The following is an 18,847-nucleotide window of genomic DNA, read 5'->3' on the forward strand; positions in this document are numbered from 1 at the left end:
TCTCTGAGTTACCGATGGATATTCAGTATATGGAGATCAAGGAGAGTTCATCTTCTGCCGGCTATAGATGGGGCCCTTCAACAGTTGGAGTATAGGGGGTGATAATGACTGGGTCAAATCTGCAGAGAAGATGGAGTAATGGGATCTCCTTGGGTGAAGTGGGGTAGAGGTGTCTGCTAGTCTGAGAAGCAGAGCGGACGTGGGGGAGGGTAAAGGTGTCTGCTAGCAGTGTCCACGTATGAGAAGTAGAGCGGAAGTGGGGGAGGGTAGAGGTGTCTGCTAGTGGTGTCCACATGTGAGAAGTAGAGGGAAAGTGGGGGAGGGTAAAGGTGTCTGCTAGCGGTGTCCACGTGTGAGAAGTAGAGCGGAAGTGGGGGAGGGTAGAGGTGTCTGCTAGTAGTGTCCACGTGTGAGAAGTAGAGCGGAAGTGGGGGAGGGTAGAGGTGTCTGCTTGTAGTGTCCACGTGTGAGAAGTAGAGCGGAAGTGGGGGAGGGTAGAGGTGTCTCTAGCAGTGTCCACGTGTGAGAAGTAGAGCGGAAGTGGGGGAGGGTAGAGGTGTCTGCTAGCGGTGTCCACGTGTGAGAAGTAGAGCGGAAGTGGGGGAGGGTAAAGGTGTCTCTAGCAGTGTCCACGTGTGAGAAGTAGAGGGGAAGTGGGGGAGGGTAAAGGTGTCCGCTAGCAGTGTCCACGTGTGAGAAGTAGAGCGGAAGTGGGGGAGGGTAGAGGTGTCTGCTAGCGGTGTCCACGTGTGAGAAGTAGAGCAGAAGTGGGGGAGGGTAAAGGTGTCTCTAGCAGTGTCCACGTGTGAGAAGTAGAGCAGAAGTGGGGGAGGGTAAAGGTGTCTCTAGCAGTGTCCACGTGTGAGAAGTAGAGCAGAAGTGGGGGAGGGTAAAGGTGTCTGCTAGCAGTGTCCACGTGTGAGAAGTAGAGCGGGGGTGGGGGAGGGTAAAGGTGTCTGCTAGCGGTGTCCACGTGTGAGAAGTAGAGCGGGGGTGGGGGAGGGTAGAGGTGTCTGCTAGCAATGTCCATATGTAAGGCACAGAGTGAAGGTTGGACAATCTCCCTCCACCAATCATGACTGAAGATAAAACTGAGGTGCAGGAAAGGGGGGTGAACAGGCTCTGGAGCAGATAGGATGATGTGAAGAATGCACAGCGGGCTGCAGTGGAAACCACTGATTATGGTCAGTATGGATGTCCCTGTGTCTCTGGCTGCTGGTGATGAATGTGGTTCTAGGTACCTGCCACTGGAAGATGCGGTGTCACTGAACTGCTGGCTGCTTATGTAGGATGGTCACTGGAAGATGCGGTGTCACTGAACTGCTGGCTACTTACGTAGGATGGTCACTAGTAGGTGTGGTGTCACTGAACTGCTGGCTGCTTACATAGGATGGTAACTGGAAGGTGCGGCGTCACTGAACTGCTTGCTACTTACGTAGGATGGTCACTGGAAGATGCGGTGTCACTGAACTGCTGGCTGCTTACATAGGATGGTCACTGGAAGGTGCGGTGTCACTGAACTGCTTGCTACTTACATAGGATGGTCACTGGAAGATGCGGTGTCACTGAACTGCTTGCTACTTACATAGGATGGTCACTGGAAGATGCGGTGTCACTGAACTGCTTGCTACTTACATAGGATGGTCACTGGAAGATGCGGTGTCACTGAACTGGTTGCTGCTTACATAGGACGGTCACTGGAAGGTGCGGTGTCACTGAACTGCTGGCTGCTCACATAGGACGGTCACTGGAAGGCTGGATGTAGAACTCCCGTGTCTCTGTTTCTCTCCACAGAAACTAACAGAAGGGCAGCACACAACTGAACTCTCCAGAGCCCCCAGGACAAGACCCCGAGACCACCAATTACAGTAAGTTTATAAACTCTCCAAGGATCCCCTGTTGCTTTGGCTCTCAAGCCAGTTGTAGTCTCTGGGCTGATTCATTCTTCAGTAAGAGTTGGTTGAGGGACTACATGTCCCAGGATCCTCTGCTTTCAGGGTCAGTAAGAGTGGTCTCCCTCTAGAGCAGGGGTGTCAAACTGGTGGCCCTCCAGCTATTGCAAAACTACAAGTTCCATCATGCCTCTGCCTTTGGGAGTCATGCTTGTAACTGCCAATCTTGCAATGCCTCATGGGACGTGTAGTTTGGCAATAGCCACCAGTTTGACACCCATGCTCTAGAGGCAGAAATGTGATGCAATGATCTATCCATGAACATAAGGGGAAATGAAACAACCTGTTGTGTACTCTGTAATGTCTCCTCTCCTCCATCTCTTAGTAGCCTTCCCCTGGCTACACACTCCCCCCACTAAGAATCTTTGGTCCCCAAATGGGACAGGGTCTTTTCTCTTTTCCATCCAAACAAGTGAGGTGGATGGGGGAATCCCCCCTTCCTGGACATTGTATTCTGAATATTCATCTGCCTGTTAGCACTGGGGAGGTCGGGGGGATTGAAGGATGGAAGACTTCAACTAAAGAGGAAGTCATCAGTACAAGGGGCATTCCATATTGACAGTAAGTACTGTCTGTTGTGCTGTTTTTTGAAGAAATGTGTGACTAACCTTAGGCTTTAACAGCTTCAATGCCGCCCTATATCAGAGATACAGCTACAGGGCGGTGCGGCTGTGCAAAATCATTTATATATAAATGTGTGTGTGGATTTGCAGTTCCGGGTAGGGGGTGTGCATGTGTGCCCTACCTACACTGCCATTCTTCTCAACCACTGGGTCCCAGCCGGTGATTCTTTGTTAGCACCCAGTGATTGCTGAGTATTACTGATGGGGGAGAGACCTGTGTATAAACAACACAGATCTCTCCCCTGTCAACTCCTGCACACTGCTTTGTATGGCTCTGCATAGGAGACCAATACAAAGCAGTGTACTTACAGTGACGCACACACACAGTTAACCCTTTTGATGGCCCCTCATGTTACCCCTTCCTGCCCAGTGCCATTAGTACAGTGTCAGTGCTTTTTATTAGCACTGATCACTGTATTGGTGTCACTGGAGATGTCAGTGACACCAAGTCAGCTTCACCAAAGTCAGAATGCCAGCCGCAGTCCCACTATAGTGCTCTGATCACCGCCATTACCTCACTTATTCCCTTGATGGTAAATATAATAAGTGATCACAACCTTTTGTCTATACATGAATTGAGCCAATCCCCATCCGGCTATTACCAATAATATTTATACCAAATGATAACAACTGTACAACAAATAAAGATCTGATTGGTTTACACAGAAAAGAAGCTTGCTATGAATGGAATATAACAAAATATAAAGGATATGATACACACAAACAATGATGTCACAGTCTAACATACAGTATATTACCAGTACATAGAGAGGACTACAGGACAGACACATAGAATCATGGAGGTACATTCCACAGACATCCTGGGGTCCTGACACCTGGGCTCCAAGAGGGGCCACAAGGAGAGCAATGGCCTACTTTTATACCCCCCATTCCAGGTAAAGGCACACCTTTCAATACATTCCAGTATTTGACATTTCTGTTCAATGGGGGGCTCTGTGACTTGTGAAAGATATCGGCCATCTGTAACTCATCAGATGGAATGTATGATAGGCCAATGTCCAGCTGATCATACCTCCTCTGAATTCAGTTCCTGCAGGAAAACGGATGACAATCGCTGATCGTACCTCCTCTGAATTCAGTTCCTGCAGGAAGATGGATGACAGTCGCTGATCATACCTCCTCTGAATTCAGTTCCCGCAGGAAGATGGATGACAATTGCTGATCATACCTCCTCTGAATTCAGTTCCCGCAGGAAGATGGATGACAATCGCTGATCATACCTCCTCTGAATTCAGTTCCTGCAGGAAGATGGATGACAATCGCTGATCATACCTCCTCTGAATTCAGTTCCTGCAGGAAGATGGATGACTGTCGCTGATCGTACCTCCTCTGAATTCAGTTCCTGCAGGAAGATGGATGACTGTCGCTGATCGTACCTCCTCTGAATTCAGTTCCCGCAGGAAGATGGATGACAATTGTTGATCGTACCTCCTCTGAATTCAGTTCCCGCAGGAAGATGGATGACAATCGCTGATCGTACCTCCTCTGAATTCAGTTCCCGCAGGAAGATGGATGACAATAGCTGATCGTACCTCCTCTGAATTCAGTTCCTGCAGGAAGACGGATGACAATAGCTGATCGTACCTCCTCTGAATTCAGTTCCTGCAGGAAGATGGATGACAATCGTTGATCGTACCTCCTCTGAATTCAGTTCCCACAGGAAGATGGATGACAATCGCTGATCATACCTCCTCTGAATTCAGTTCCTGCAGGAAGATGGATGACAGTCGCTGATCATACCTCCTCTGAATTCAGTTCCCGCAGGAAGATGGATGACAATCGCTGATCGCACCTCCTCTGAATTCAGTTCCCGCAGGAAGATGGATGACAATCGCTGATCATACCTCCTCTGAATTCAGTTCCTGCAGGAAGATGGATGACAATCGCTGATCATACCTCCTCTGAATTCAGTTCCTGCAGGAAGATGGATGACTGTCGCTGATCGTACCTCCTCTGAATTCAGTTCCCGCAGGAAGATGGATGACAATTGTTGATCGTACCTCCTCTGAATTCAGTTCCCGCAGGAAGATGGATGACAATAGCTGATCGTACCTCCTCTGAATTCAGTTCCTGCAGGAAGACGGATGACAATAGCTGATCGTACCTCCTCTGAATTCAGTTCCCGCAGGAAGATGGATGACAATCACTGATCGTATCTCCTCTGAATTCAGTTCCCGCAGGAAGATGGATGACAATCGTTGATCGTACCTCCTCTGAATTCAGTTCCCACAGGAAGATGGATGACAATCGCTGATCATACCTCCTCTGAATTCAGTTCCTGCAGGAAGATGGATGACAGTCGCTGATCATACCTCCTCTGAATTCAGTTCCTGCAGGAAGATGGATGACAGTCGCTGATCATACCTCCTCTGAATTCAGTTCCTGCAGGAAGATGGATGACAGTCGCTGATCATACCTCCTCTGAATTCAGTTCCTGTAGGAAGATGGATGACTGTCGCTGATCGTACCTCCTCTGAATTCAGTTCCCGCAGGAAGATGGATGACAATTGTTGATCGTACCTCCTCTGAATTCAGTTCCTGCAGGAAGATGGATGACAATCGCTGATCATTACTCCCCTGAATTCAGTTCCCGCAGGAAGATGGATGACAATCGCTGATCGTACCTCCTCTGAATTCAGTTCCTGCATGAAGATGGATGACAGTCGCTGATCGTACCTTCTCTGAATTCAGTTCCTGCAGGAAGATGGATGACAATACTCTCTAGGAGGTGTTAGGAATGACGGGTCCGGGGCTTATTCCTTACATCAGCCAGGTGACCATACTGCCATATATCATTGTATTATATTGTAATCCAAACAGGGAGGAGGAAGGGGGGAGAGTTCATGGACAGTCCATAGAGGGATAAAACAGGGGTGCAGACACTCATGGTTCCAGCAGGGATGTTCTGGTTCACAGCGAATGACAGGGGTGACCCTGCTCAGCACACAGCAACAGCGGGTAATCCGGGCCCCAGAGTATTAGGCAAAGTATAGTGAGGCCCCCCAGCAGATAGTCCTGACCCAGGGTATTAACACAGTGTCAGCGATACTGCCAGCCCTGGAGTATTAGCAGAGTGTCAGCGGTACTCCCAGCCCTGGAGTATTAGCAATCTGGCAGCGGTACTCCCAGCCCTGGATTATTAGCAGAGTGTCAGTGGTACTCCCAGCCCTGGAGTATTAGCAGAGTGGAGGTGGTACTCCCAACCCTGGATTATTAGCAGAGTGGCAGTGGTACTCCCAGCCCTGGAGTATTAGCAGAGTGGAGGTGGTACTCCCAGCCCTGGAGTATTAGCAGAGTGGAGGTGGTACTCCCAGCCCTAGAGTATTAGCAGAGTGGCAGCGGTACTCCCAGCCCTAGAGTATTAGCAGAGTGAAGGTGGTACTCCCAGCCCTGGAGTATTAGCAGAGTGAAGGTGGTACTCCCAGCCCTGGAGTATTAGCAGAGTGGCAGCGGTACTCCCAGCCCTGGAGTATTAGCAGAGTGGCAGCGGTACTCCCAGCCCTGGAGTATTATCAGGGTGTCAGCGGTGCTCCCAGCCCTGGAGTATTAGCAGAGTGTCAGCGGTACTCCCAGCCCTGGAGTATTTGGAGTATGAGCAGAGTGTCAGCGGTACTCCCAGCCCTGGAGTATTAGCAGAGTGGCAGTGGGTGCTCCAAGTCCTGGGAGTCTTAGTTCTGACCTGTTCAGGGGGGAAGAAGAGTCTCTTGCAGAGTGCCCAGCGGTTATTTTGGCAGAGGTCTGGTCCCCACTCGGACCTCCCAACGAGCAGCGGTGGCGGCAGGCAAAGAAGACTCCGGCCGGGTCCTGCGATGGCCCTTTTAAGGCCGCCCAGGATGCTTCCCGGTTGCCCCGGCAATGTCCAGCCCAGCCCCACGTTGCCAGGGCAATGAGGCACGCCCCTTTGACTCAGGCCACACTCTCATGAACGCGGCCTTTGTCTTTGGCGGTGCAGAGTGCGGGAAGCCCCTCTGACTGCACTCTGCCCATCGGGGTTGCGCGGAGACATCCTGGTGGGCTGCCACCGGGGTCTCTTCGTGGGGGATCACAGCTCCCCTGCCTAGATTTCCGGAGGGGCTGTGATCCTTGCCGCAGGGGTCCCCTCCCCTCATCCTGCACGGCCTGCTTTAAAGGCTGTGTGCAGGATGGGGGGGATGCAGCGAGGGGGAGGGAGAGCACAGGGACAGCCAGTCCACGTGACGGGGTGTTGGGGTGATAAAACACATGGGAAATCTTATATACAGTCAATGTCCACTTAGAAAGTGCAGTTTCGGGAAGTTGCAGGAACTGAGACTTCTATCAAAAGTTCACAATGATGGTAAAAATTATTGTAGGCCCAAAATATCTATCACACTAGTAACAAAAATACAATTCCAGTATCTATCCCGCCATTTGTAGACGCTGTAACTTTCACAGAAACCGATTCATTTACACGGATTGGGATTTTATTTTTAGCAAAGACACGGAGCAGAATACATTCTGGCCGAAATTTATGGCAAAATTTTTTTTCACATTTTTTTTTACTGCACATGATTAACCACTTGCCCTCCAGAGGATTTACCCCCTTCCTGACCAGGCCTCTTTTTGCTATTTGGCGCTGCACTAATTCAACTGATAATTGGTCGTGCAATGCTGCACCCAAACAAAATTTACGTCCTTTTTTTCACACAAATAGAGCTTTCTTTCGGTGGTATTTGATCACCTGTGCGCTTTTTATTTTTCATGCTACAAACAAAAAAAGACCGAAAATTTTGAAAAAAAAACTAAATTTTTTTAATTTCTGCTATAAAAAATATACAGTAAACTCAAAGTTAGTCATAAATTTAGGCCAAAATGTATTCTGCTCCATGTTTTTGGTGAAAAATCTCAATAAGTGTATATTGATTGCTTTGTGTGATAGTTATATCTACAAACTATGGGATAGATAATGGAATTTACACCATTTATTTGATATACAGCTCTGTGCTAGTTTGACTAACAATTGCGCGGTCATGCAATATGGTACATAAATGAAATTTACGTCCTTTTTTCACACCAGTAGAGCTTTCTTTCAGTGGTATTTTATCACTTGTGCTCTTTTTATTTTTGCCACTATACACAAAGGAAGTTTTGAAAAAAAAAAACAATATTTTCTCATTTCTGTCATAAAAAATATCCAAAAAACTAAAATGTTGTCATAAATTTAGGTCAAAATGTATTCTGCTCCATGTTTTTGGTTAAAAATAATCCCAATAATTTTATATTGATTGCTTTGTGTGATAGTTATAGCGTCTACAAACTATGGGAGAGATAATGGAATTAACACAGCTTTTACTTTCTGACTGCCCATCATATTTCCTGAGGTGCTAACATACCAGGATAGTACAAACACTCCCAAATGACCCCTTTTCAGAAAGTAGACACCCTAAGCTTTTTGCTGAGAAGATATTGAGTCCATGAAAGATTTATTTTTTTCCACAAGTTTTTAGAAAACTACGAAAAAAAATTTTTTAACCCAAAGTTGTCATTTAAATGATATATTTGTCACACAAGCCATGGGCATATGTGGAATTACACCCCAAAATACATTCTGCTACTTCTACCGAGTATGGGGGTACCACATGTGTGAGACTTTTATGGAGCCTAGCCACATACAGGAGCCTGAAATCCAATGACCACTTTGAAAGCCTGAAGGTGCATAATGTCCTCATTTCACTTTCTCAATACCTATCACAGTTTCAAAGGCTCTGACATGCAGGATAGCACCATCCCCCCCAAATGACCCTTTTTGGAAAGTAGACACCCGAAGGAATTTAAAAAGAGGCATGGTGAGTATTTTGCAAATCTCATTTTTTCTCACAAGGTTTTTAAATATAAAAAAAAGAAAAGAAAAAATATGTTTTTGTTTTTTTTTTCTTCAATTTTCAAAACCCTGTGGCAACAAACGAGATCTGAAAAATACTCACCATGCTTCCTATCAAATTCCTTGGGGTGTCTACTTTCCAAAAAGGGGTCATTTGGGGGGGGGTTTGGTGCTATCCTGGCATTTCAGGGCCTCCGAAACTGTGATAGGTAGTCAGGAAGTGTAATGAGGAAATAAAGCCCTTTAAAAGCCTGAAGGTGCTTATTAGATTTTGGGGTCCTGTACTTGGCTAGACTGCCAAAATGTCTTTCACATGTGGTACCCCCATACTCAGGACAAGTAGCAGAATATATTTTGGGGAGTAATTCCACATATACCCATGTCATGTGTGAGCAATAAATCATTTAAGTGACAATTTTGTGTAAAAAAAAAAAAAAGTTTGTTTGTCAAACACCCTAGTGAATAAAATGGTAGGTGCTGCAATTTTTTATGTCACATAGTACTGAAATTTTTTGTCACATTGTACTCGCACAGCGATTTTTCAAACACAATTTAAAAAAAAATACACTTTTTTTACTTTTAATGCACAAAAACACAATATATTGTCCAATTATTTGGTAAAATATAAAAGATAATGGTATGCCGAGTAGATACCAAACATGACATGCTTTAAAACTGTGCATGCCCCGTGCAATGGCGACAAACTGCATAAGTTTTTAATATCCATAGTTAACTCTTTAAAAGCCTTTACAAGCTACCATTTTAGATTTACAGAGGAGGTCTAGTGTTAGAATTACTGCCCTTCATCTGACGTTTGTGGTGATACCTCACATGCATGGTGCAACCGCTGTTTCCATACTGGCACAGGGTCAATGCTCACAAACGCAGGTGCGCGTGTGTGTGAGGGTATTTTTTTTTTTGTAACTTATTTTGATTTTTTTAATTATTTTTACACTGTCCCTTTCATTTTTTTTTATCACTTTCAATGCTATCACAGGGAATGCAGATATCCCCTATAACCTCAATGGGCATTGTCATATATTCTTTTTTGAGAAATCTGGGGCCTATCAGACTCTGGATCTCTCCTCTGCCCTTACATTATCTAATCTCACCAAGATCAGTGTGATCAGATGCTTTCCCAATTTACAAATGGCGCTGTTTATAACCTGCGAAACTGAAGTAATGAAATGCTCATAGCTTCCGATTTCTTAGACTATAGAGATGATTGGCATCATTCTGGTCTCCAATCAGCTCTATGGTCAGCTGGCAGAAACACTATCTGCATTCTCAGGTTCCCCCGATGGCACGGGGCTGCCAAAGAAGGCTTTGGAAGGCAGCAGGGGAGGGGGGGGGCATCATCTCCTGATGCTTGTTAAAGAAAACCTGCAGCTAATTAGCCACTAGGATTGCTTTTACATGAAAACCAATCACTGGCTGAAAAAATTGATACCAGGATGAGGCCTGCAGCTGTAGGCATTATCCTGGTATAACCAAAGTCCAGTGATATACCAGTACGTCGCTGGTCCTTGTTGGGTATATATGTTATGTTCTTTTTTTTGTATGTAGACTGTGGGCTGAATGAAAAAAAGAGAAGAAATCTGTGCCAGAAAAAGTGTGTGGTATGCCCACCATTAGAATATACCGCCCTGCATCCACCCACTTCTAATGGTGGGCACACATTAGGTCACATGGTGCCAGATGCCTCAATTCCAAGATTGTACAAATGTCTAAATAGTGGCACGCTTGAATAAAAATTGTCCACGTATAAGTGGTACCCCATATGGAAAAAGGATGACACCAAGTCCCAAACTATCTTGCCACTGCTCCCCATGTAGTCTGGGCATCCAGGGGGCTCCACGTGACTATCTTTTCCTTCGTACATCTGAAACTTATAAGTATAGCCTGTTGTCCTCTCACAGGTCTTCTACATCGTGAGCCCATATCTGGCACGCTTGCTGGGGAGAAATTGTTTGAATGCAAGGCAGCCAGAAAAATGAATGAGGGACTCATCAATGCAGATGTTTTGCTGGGGAGTATAGACATCTGCAAATTTTTGGTTAAGGTGATTTGCGACGGGCTGAATTTTGTGGAGCCGGTCAAATTCAGGGTCACCTCAAGGACAACTCAGTGTATTGTCATTGAAATGCATAAAACACATTATACTCTCATATCTATGCCTGGCCATGGCAGCAGAGAACACAGACCTATGATGAATCGGGTCTGTAGACCAATACAACTGCAAATCGTTTTTCTTTAGTAATGCCCATGTTGAGGGTTAGGCCCAAAAATGTTTTAATTCGGAAACTGTATTGAGCTTCTATGCGAATGGTCTGGCAAGGTTTGAATTTGGGTTGGTGGCGATAAATTGTTCTGCATATAAATTGCTGGACCTGTCTACTCTGATTTACCCCTGACTTCGGCTTGGCTTACGGATACTCTCTTTCTCACTCCTCTGTGAATGACCTTGGCTTTCCCATCTGTCTACGTCCGCTCTGATTCCCACCTCGTACCTGACCTTGGCTTGAACCGACTACTCCGTAAACATCCAAATCCTGGAAGGGCTTGCATACCACGCACAGGCACCTCCTGTCTGCAGACCTATCTCCGTGCACCAGCTGTGCTTCTGAGTGGACCACCAACCAGCACTCCTACAGGTGACCTGTGCCACTTTGGGCCTGACTCCCACTGTCCCACTCTCAGGGGAGTCCAGAAGTTAGCTGCAAGGGAAGCCCTCTCTCTATTGGCCTCCATCACCAGGTATGTGATAGGAGTAGTTAAATTTGCTGTTTCCACCTGAATTCCGAGTTGGGCAGTGAATGGGGGAAGTACGGGTGCTGCAGAATTTGTGGGCTGCTAATCGGGATTTGCAAGCACATCTGGAAGGACACCATGGGTTCTACAGGCCTGTGTGCAACTTTGGTTGTGCTCACCACTGCACCAGCTTGTACTGTACTTATGGGACTTGCCACATCACCAAGTGATACTGCAGTGCTGGTATGTGAAAGACCAGGATGTACTAGGCCGCTGGTGCTCGCCAGTTCACCAAAAGTTAGCGTGGCACTAGTACTGGCACTCTGCTGCACATGAGAGTCATCAAAATTTAAGGGCAAGTGCTAGCAGAGATCAGGCCTGATTCTGCCAACACTGCGGTTTTGTGTGCAATGTATCAAGTGACAGTGACCTACTGACACTGCACTTGCTGGGGGAGAAGGGGGGTAAGTGTAAGGGCTAAACGCAGGTGCCAGGGCTGATCCCACTAACGCTGCATTTTTGGGGACACTATACTAATGTGAACACTGGTATAGTGCTGATCTGATCAAAGATATTGATCCGTTTAGACACTATACTAGCAATGGAGGTTTATTGTGTATGAGCATCTTCCTGGCAATCAAGGGGTTAAATGTGATGACTGGTGTACTAATGGGCAATCTGATGCCATCTGGGAGGGGCATGAAAACCACGGGAGCACGAATCATGTATATATATATATGTCTTAACAATGAAAACCAGCGCAAACCCACATGATCAATTACATTACTCAGTGTAAAAAAACATTAATGTGCTAATAAAATTATATATAATAAATTATATATAAATTATGTTGATACAAAAATATATATATAAAATTATGAGTCCAGTGAAAAAACAAAGTGACAAAAAAATCAGAAAAATACCCAGAAAGTATATATATATATATATATAATTAAAGTCCCGTGACAAAATTAATCAAATTAATTTATAATATATTTTCCATTTGATTCTTCCGTGTTACGGATCCCTTCACCATCCACCAGTGCAGAAATCAACATTAACCGCACTCACCAGATAATGGTGAGTCACACGCCTTTCAGGATTGTTAAGGGCTCCTGGACCCCCTTTACTTTCTCTGAGACCTCCAAGTGTTGTTTCCTCTCATGTCTAGGTACCTCTTCTGCTTACTCCTCTCACCGAATCCCCCAAAGGAAAATCAGGAAGAAGAAAAGACCATAGCGTGATACCGCAGTAACTTCTCCTCAAATTAATCTCTCCAGACCACTCACATTCTTTTGCGGGATATAGCCCGCTTTTTATTCAAAACAACAGCGATTCTCTTCAAAATTGATCCACTTTTCATGTACACCGATTATATAAGGATTATATAAGGACCCCACAGTTTAGTGTGCAGCAGGATGGCAGACCTCAGCTACAGACTCTTCTCCTTAGACTAAGATGGCCCCTTGGAACGCACCGCTCAGCGTGCGCTCCACTCACCGGAAATGACGTCAGACGACGGACCAGGCAACCGGAAGTGCGTCAACGCGTTTCGCCCCACCCACAGGGCGTTATCAAGACTTGATAACGCCCTGTGGGTGGGGCGAAACGCGTTTCGGTTGCCTGGTCCGTCGTCTGACGTCATTTCCGGTGAGTGGAGCGCACGCTGAGCGGTGTGTTCCAAGGGGCCATCTTAGTCTAAGGAGAAGAGTCTGTAGCTGAGGTCTGCCATCCTGCTGCACACTAAACTGTGGGGTCCTTATATAATCCTTATATAATCGGTGTACATGAAAAGTGGATCAATTTTGAAGAGAATCGCTGTTGTTTTGAATAAAAAGCGGGCTATATCCCGCAAAAGAATGTGAGTGGTCTGGAGAGATTAATTTGAGGAGAAGTTACTGCGGTATCACGCTATGGTCTTTTCTTCTTCCTGATTTTCCTTTGGGGGATTCGGTGAGAGGAGTAAGCAGAAGAGGTACCTAGACATGAGAGGAAACAACACTTGGAGGTCTCAGAGAAAGTAAAGGGGGTCCAGGAGCCCTTAACAATCCTGAAAGGCGTGTGACTCACCATTATCTGGTGAGTGCGGTTAATGTTGATTTCTGCACTGGTGGATGGTGAAGGGATCCGTAACACGGAAGAATCAAATGGAAAATATATTATAAATTAATTTGATTAATTTTGTCACGGGACTTTAATTATATATATATATATATACTTTCTGGGTATTTTTCTGATTTTTTTGTCACTTTGTTTTTTCACTGGACTCATAATTTTATATATATATTTTTGTATCAACATAATTTATATATAATTTATTATATATAATTTTATTAGCACATTAATGTTTTTTTACACTGAGTAATGTAATTGATCATGTGGGTTTGCGCTGGTTTTCATTGTTAAGAGTTTTTGGTCTTTTGTACCTGTGCACAGCAGCATCTCACGGGGTTTTGTATGGTAAATAGGAAGTCCTGAGCGCTGAGGTTTTGTTTTTTTACATATATATATATGTGATTATGCGCACTTGTGCTGCCCTGTAGCAGTATTTCTGCTATAGGGCGGTCAGGAAGCCGTTACAGAAGCGGTTTGTTTTACGGCGCTTCATTAATTTACTGACAATTGCACGGTCATGCAATGATGCACCAAAATGAAATTTACTTAATTTTTTTCCACATGAATTGGGTTTTTGTTTTGGTGGTATTTGATCGCCTGTGAACTTTTTATTTTTTGCGCTATAAAAAAGAAAGACTGACAATTTTGAGGAAAAAAAACTATATTTTGGACTGTTTGCTATAAAACATGTCCAGTAAAAAAATGTAAAAATTTAATTTTGTCAAATTTGGGCCAAAATGTATTCTGCTCCTTGTCTTTGCTAAAAAAAAATTCCAATACGTGTAAATTAATTGGTTTACGTGAAAGTTATAGCGTTTACAAATGGCGGTATAGATACTGGATTTTTTTTATTTTTATACTAATAGCTGCGATCAGCGACTTATGGCGGGACTGTGGGACTGCGGCGGACATTCTGACGGGGGGGGAACTGACTTGGGATCACTGACATCCTGAGTGACACCAATACAGTGATCAGTGCAAAAAAAAAAGCACTGACACTGTACTAATGGCACTGGGGAGGAAGGGGTTAACATTTTTAGGCAATCAAAGGGTTACCTGTGTGAGGGGAGTGTTTTACTAGTGGGCGGGGGTAGGTGTGCTTCACAGGATCACACTGATCCGGAAAACTGAAAGCTGCTCTCTGGAACAGTGTGCTGGAAACTGACAGGGATGAGAGCTGCATTGAAAACAATGCAGCCTTCCTGCCTGTGAGTGTTTGCCGGGCTCTGGCGAGTAATCACTGGTCAGGACCCGCTGATTGACACCCGTGGCCATGATCGGTGCCGCAGGTAGGACGGTTGCATGCCGCGCGCGCCCCTAGCAAGTAAATAGGATGACGGTTATAAACGTGATCCTGCGCACAGGGGCCGCTTTGTGGCAGTATATGTACTGTGGGCCGTCCCCTAGTGGAGTGATCACTGATAATCCCATACACTGTCACTGGACTAATGACACTGGCTGGGAAGGGGTTAACATGTAGGACCATGAAGAGGATCCATGTGTGTAATTACGTGTAACGTGTGTACAGTGTGCTGCCTTTACTAACTCATCTCTCATTGAAGGAGAGAAACTTGTTGAATCTGGGCTTTATTTCCCTTAGCCCCTCCCCACAGAACCAGCCCAGGGTTGATGGCCCTCCTCCCCCACTTTCACCTCTGTGGTCACCCACTTCAAGGAAGAAGAAACCTGCTACTCCACGTTAGGTCCTTGAGGAACCTGCTGGCTACTAGTTGATTTCTATTGGGCGGGGACCTCTACATGGTCTTGTTATGGGACATTGTCCTCCGCCCTTGTTCTTCTTTGAATTGTTATTCCAAATATTATGTTTTTTAATTTTATTGCTTTTTACCTGTTTACTGGCTAGATTGGATATATGTCAGGTATTCTATTTCTCTGGGGTTAGGAACCTTTCTTATACATGTCTGTTACAGACCCCATGGTGCTGGGAAGCGTCTATGTGCTCTTCCTAATTGGAAGACTCTCCCCACTGCTATGCTTTGGTGGAGACTCTTCCAGTCCTTGACCTTGTGTCTGGGTTATTTGGTGTTTTACTGTTTTCTGCTGCATATCGTTGTTTTACCACTTGAACTGACGATAGCCATTTTCTGGGTGTCTTTTGTCTCTCCCCTATTTCTTCCTTTTTTTCCTCACTTTTTTAATTGCTTTTCTTTGAGGGTCATCTCGGGAATTTTCATTTGGTTCTGGATTCTCGATCTCCCCTACGGGGATGTGTGGGTCTCCCCATCGCTGTCTTGCATTTTTCTATGTCCACCTTAAGACCTAATAGTGGCATTGTTCCCTTACTCTAATATAATGTGCAAGTTTGGGATCCCCCTCTAAGCATCTCAAGGTTTTTTCTCATTATCCTCGCGCACTCTTCTCCACCTTCAACTCTCTACTCTCGCCACCCCCACCTGCACCCAGCACCTCACTCACTGCCCTTGAGATTGCCAATCACTTCAAAAAGAAGATTGACACAATTTGCAAGGACATTGCCGCAATTCACACGCCCTCTCAACCCGTCCCCTCTCACACAGCTACCCCCTCATCCCCCCTCTCCCTCGACATAACCCGCAGGGACTTTGTCGCTGCTTAAACTCCCTCCAACCCCGTTCCCCCTCACTCAGCTACCCCCCCATCACCCCTCTCCCACGGTCCCACCACTGCTCTGACCTCCACTTCCACCCCACCCTGCATTCCTCATACTGAAGCCCCCCCAACACTTCACACCTTTGACCTTACTACCATCGAGGAAGTCTCCAAGATCCTCTCTGATGCCCGCCTCACCACATGCCCTCTCGACCCTATCCCCTCACAACTCCTACGACCTCCTTCCCCCTCCATCCTACGCTCCCTCATCCACATCTTTAATCTCTCCCTCTCCTCCGGCACTTTCTCCTCCCCTCTGAAGCATGCACACATCACCCCCATACTTAAAAAGCCCTCCCTGAACTCCAATGACCCGAACAACCAGAGACCCATCTCCCTGCTCCAATTTACATCTAAACTCCTCGAGCGCCTAGTCTACACCCGCCTATGATCTCACCTCAACGACAACAACCTCCTTGATCCCCTACAGTCCGGCTTCCATCCCCTACACTCCACCGAAACTGCCTTACTCAAACTCTCCAATGACCTGCTAACCACCAAAGCTAATGGCCACTATTCAGTGCTCCTACTCCTTGACCTCTCTGCGGCCTTCGACACAGTCGACCACCCCCTCCTCCTCAAAAAACTACACTCCCTCGGCCTCAGAGATTCTGCTCTCTCCTGGCTCTCATCCTACCTGTCACAATGCTCCTTCAGTGTTACCTATAATGCTACCACCTCCCCCTCACTCACCCTCTCTGTTGGGGTCCCTCAAGGCTCTGTCCTCGGGCCCCTTCTCTTCTCCATCTACACCTCCTCCCTTGGCCAACTCATACTCTCTCACTGCTTCAACTACCACCTATATGCTGACAACACACAAATCTATCTCTCAACCCCCCACCTCACCACCTCGGTCTCCGCCCGAATCACACACCTACTGAGCGACATATCAGACTGGATGTCGCTCCACTTCCTTAAACTGAACCTCTCCAAAACCAAGTTTCTTGTCTTCTCCCCAGCCCAGATACCACCCCCCATTGACTTCTCCATCACATCTAACAACGCCACCATCAAACCCGCCCTGCAGGCCAGAGTACTTGGTGTCATTCTGGACTCCAACCTATCCTTCCAGCCCCAAGTCCAATCTTTAACAAACTCATGCAGACTCCACCTCTGCAACATCTCCAAAATCCGCACGTTCCTAACCCCAGAAACCACTAAACAGCTCATCCACTCCCTCATCATATCACGACTCGACTACTGCAACTCCCTCCTCACTGACCTGCTTCACCGCTGGCTATCCCCGCTTCAGTCCATCCTGAATACGGCTGCCAGACTCATTCACCTTTCCAACCACTCCATTTCTGCCACCCCCCTCTGCCAATCCCTCCACTGGCTTCCGATTGCGCAACGGATCAAATTCAAAATCCTAACACTGACGTACAAAGCTGTCCACCATACTGCCCTGAACTACATCACTGCGCACACTCCGCTCCTCACAAGACCTCCTTCTCTCTAGTTCCCTGGTCTCCTCCTCCCACGCCCGCCTCCAGGACTTCTCCAGGGTGTCACCCATCCTCTGGAACTCCCTGCCCCAACCCATCAGATTATCACCTACTCTCCTCTCCTTTAGGCGCACCCTGAAAACCCATCTCTTCAGGGAAGCCTACCCCGCCCTCACCTAACAGCCGATCTCCTCCACTCTTCCTACCACTCCATCCCCCACAGCTATCTCCTCCTGTACCTCCATCCCCTCCCTCCTAGATTGTAAGCTCGAAAGAGCAGGGCCCTCGATCCCCTCATGTTTTGCATTGTATTGTTATTGTTCTGTCACATGTTCTGTCCCCCTTTGTAATGTACAGCGCTGAGCGAACTATTGGCGCTTTATAAATACTGTATAATAATAATTATAAGTCCCTGGGAGCTGATATAGTTGTTCTGCAGGAAACCCATTTTGTCTCCTCTTTCACACCACGTTATATTCATAGAGACTTCCTTGTGTGCTTTTTTGCTAATGCATCTGACAAAGATCGAGGGGTAGCGCTCTGTTTGGCCCGGCGGTTCTCTTTTACTGAATCTAAAGTGATATGAGACAAGGAAGGGCGATGTCTATTGGTTAAAGGCCACTTGGGGGGAAACTTAGTGACTTTCCTGATTTACTACACGCCTAATGTGAATCAATTAGCCTTTTTTCGATCCCTGTTTCAATCTTTAGCTCCGGAACTGGAAGGCGATGTCATTTTAGTGGGGGATTCAAATTTGGCTTTAGATCAAACGCTTGATAAATCTCATGCAACCAAACTTGTGTCCCCCCGAAACAAAGTCACAAATTTGCTCAACTTTTATATCGCTATAATTTGGTGGATGCATGGAGAGAGGCCAATCCTACTTCTAGAGACTACTCTCATTTCTCTAGAGCTCACAACCATAAAGCTTCTATCAGAGGTTTTTGTATCCAAAGAGCCTATAGACTGAAGTGATCTCGTGAAGAGTTGATCTCTGCCAAAACTAAGGAATACGAGGCTTTACTGGCCGAACGTAAAATGACTCCAACCCCCGACTTGTTACTTAAGGTACAACAGGCTCGTTTGGAGCTTAATCTTTGTCTCGCCACAAAAATGGAAAAACAGCTACGATGGAGGAATCATAAATTCTTCACATGGCGAGACAAACCGGAGTGTTGAGAGAGACTTGTTGGAGGGCTGCCCATGTGCTGGTGGCTGCCAAGTAGCCAGAGATGAACTGGGCTAAACTTGGGGATGATGGAGTCATGAGATGTTTGCCTAAGGATTGGAACCCCGTCTGTTACATACTGGAGTGAGAGTCCAGGGAGTGACTACAACACTGGAGTGAGAGTCCGGGGAGGGACTACAACACTGGAGTGACAGTCCGGGGAGCGACTACAACACTGGAGTGAGAGTCCGGGGAGGGACTACAACACTGGAGTGAGAGTCCGG

General features: G+C 46.4%; 1 protein-coding gene across 1 annotated transcript in view; it reads right to left on the reverse strand.

The window, feature by feature from the left end:
* LOC149461864 (uncharacterized) overlaps positions 1–18,847 on the reverse strand; it is a 309,357-nt gene that overhangs the window by 61,161 nt on the left and 229,349 nt on the right. The window lies entirely within an intron of this gene.

Source organism: Staurois parvus, unplaced genomic scaffold (assembly GCF_062004578.1).
Source record: "Staurois parvus isolate SC_StPar_1 unplaced genomic scaffold, SC_StPar_1.0 ptg000191l, whole genome shotgun sequence".
Lineage (NCBI taxonomy): Eukaryota > Metazoa > Chordata > Amphibia > Anura > Ranidae > Staurois > Staurois parvus.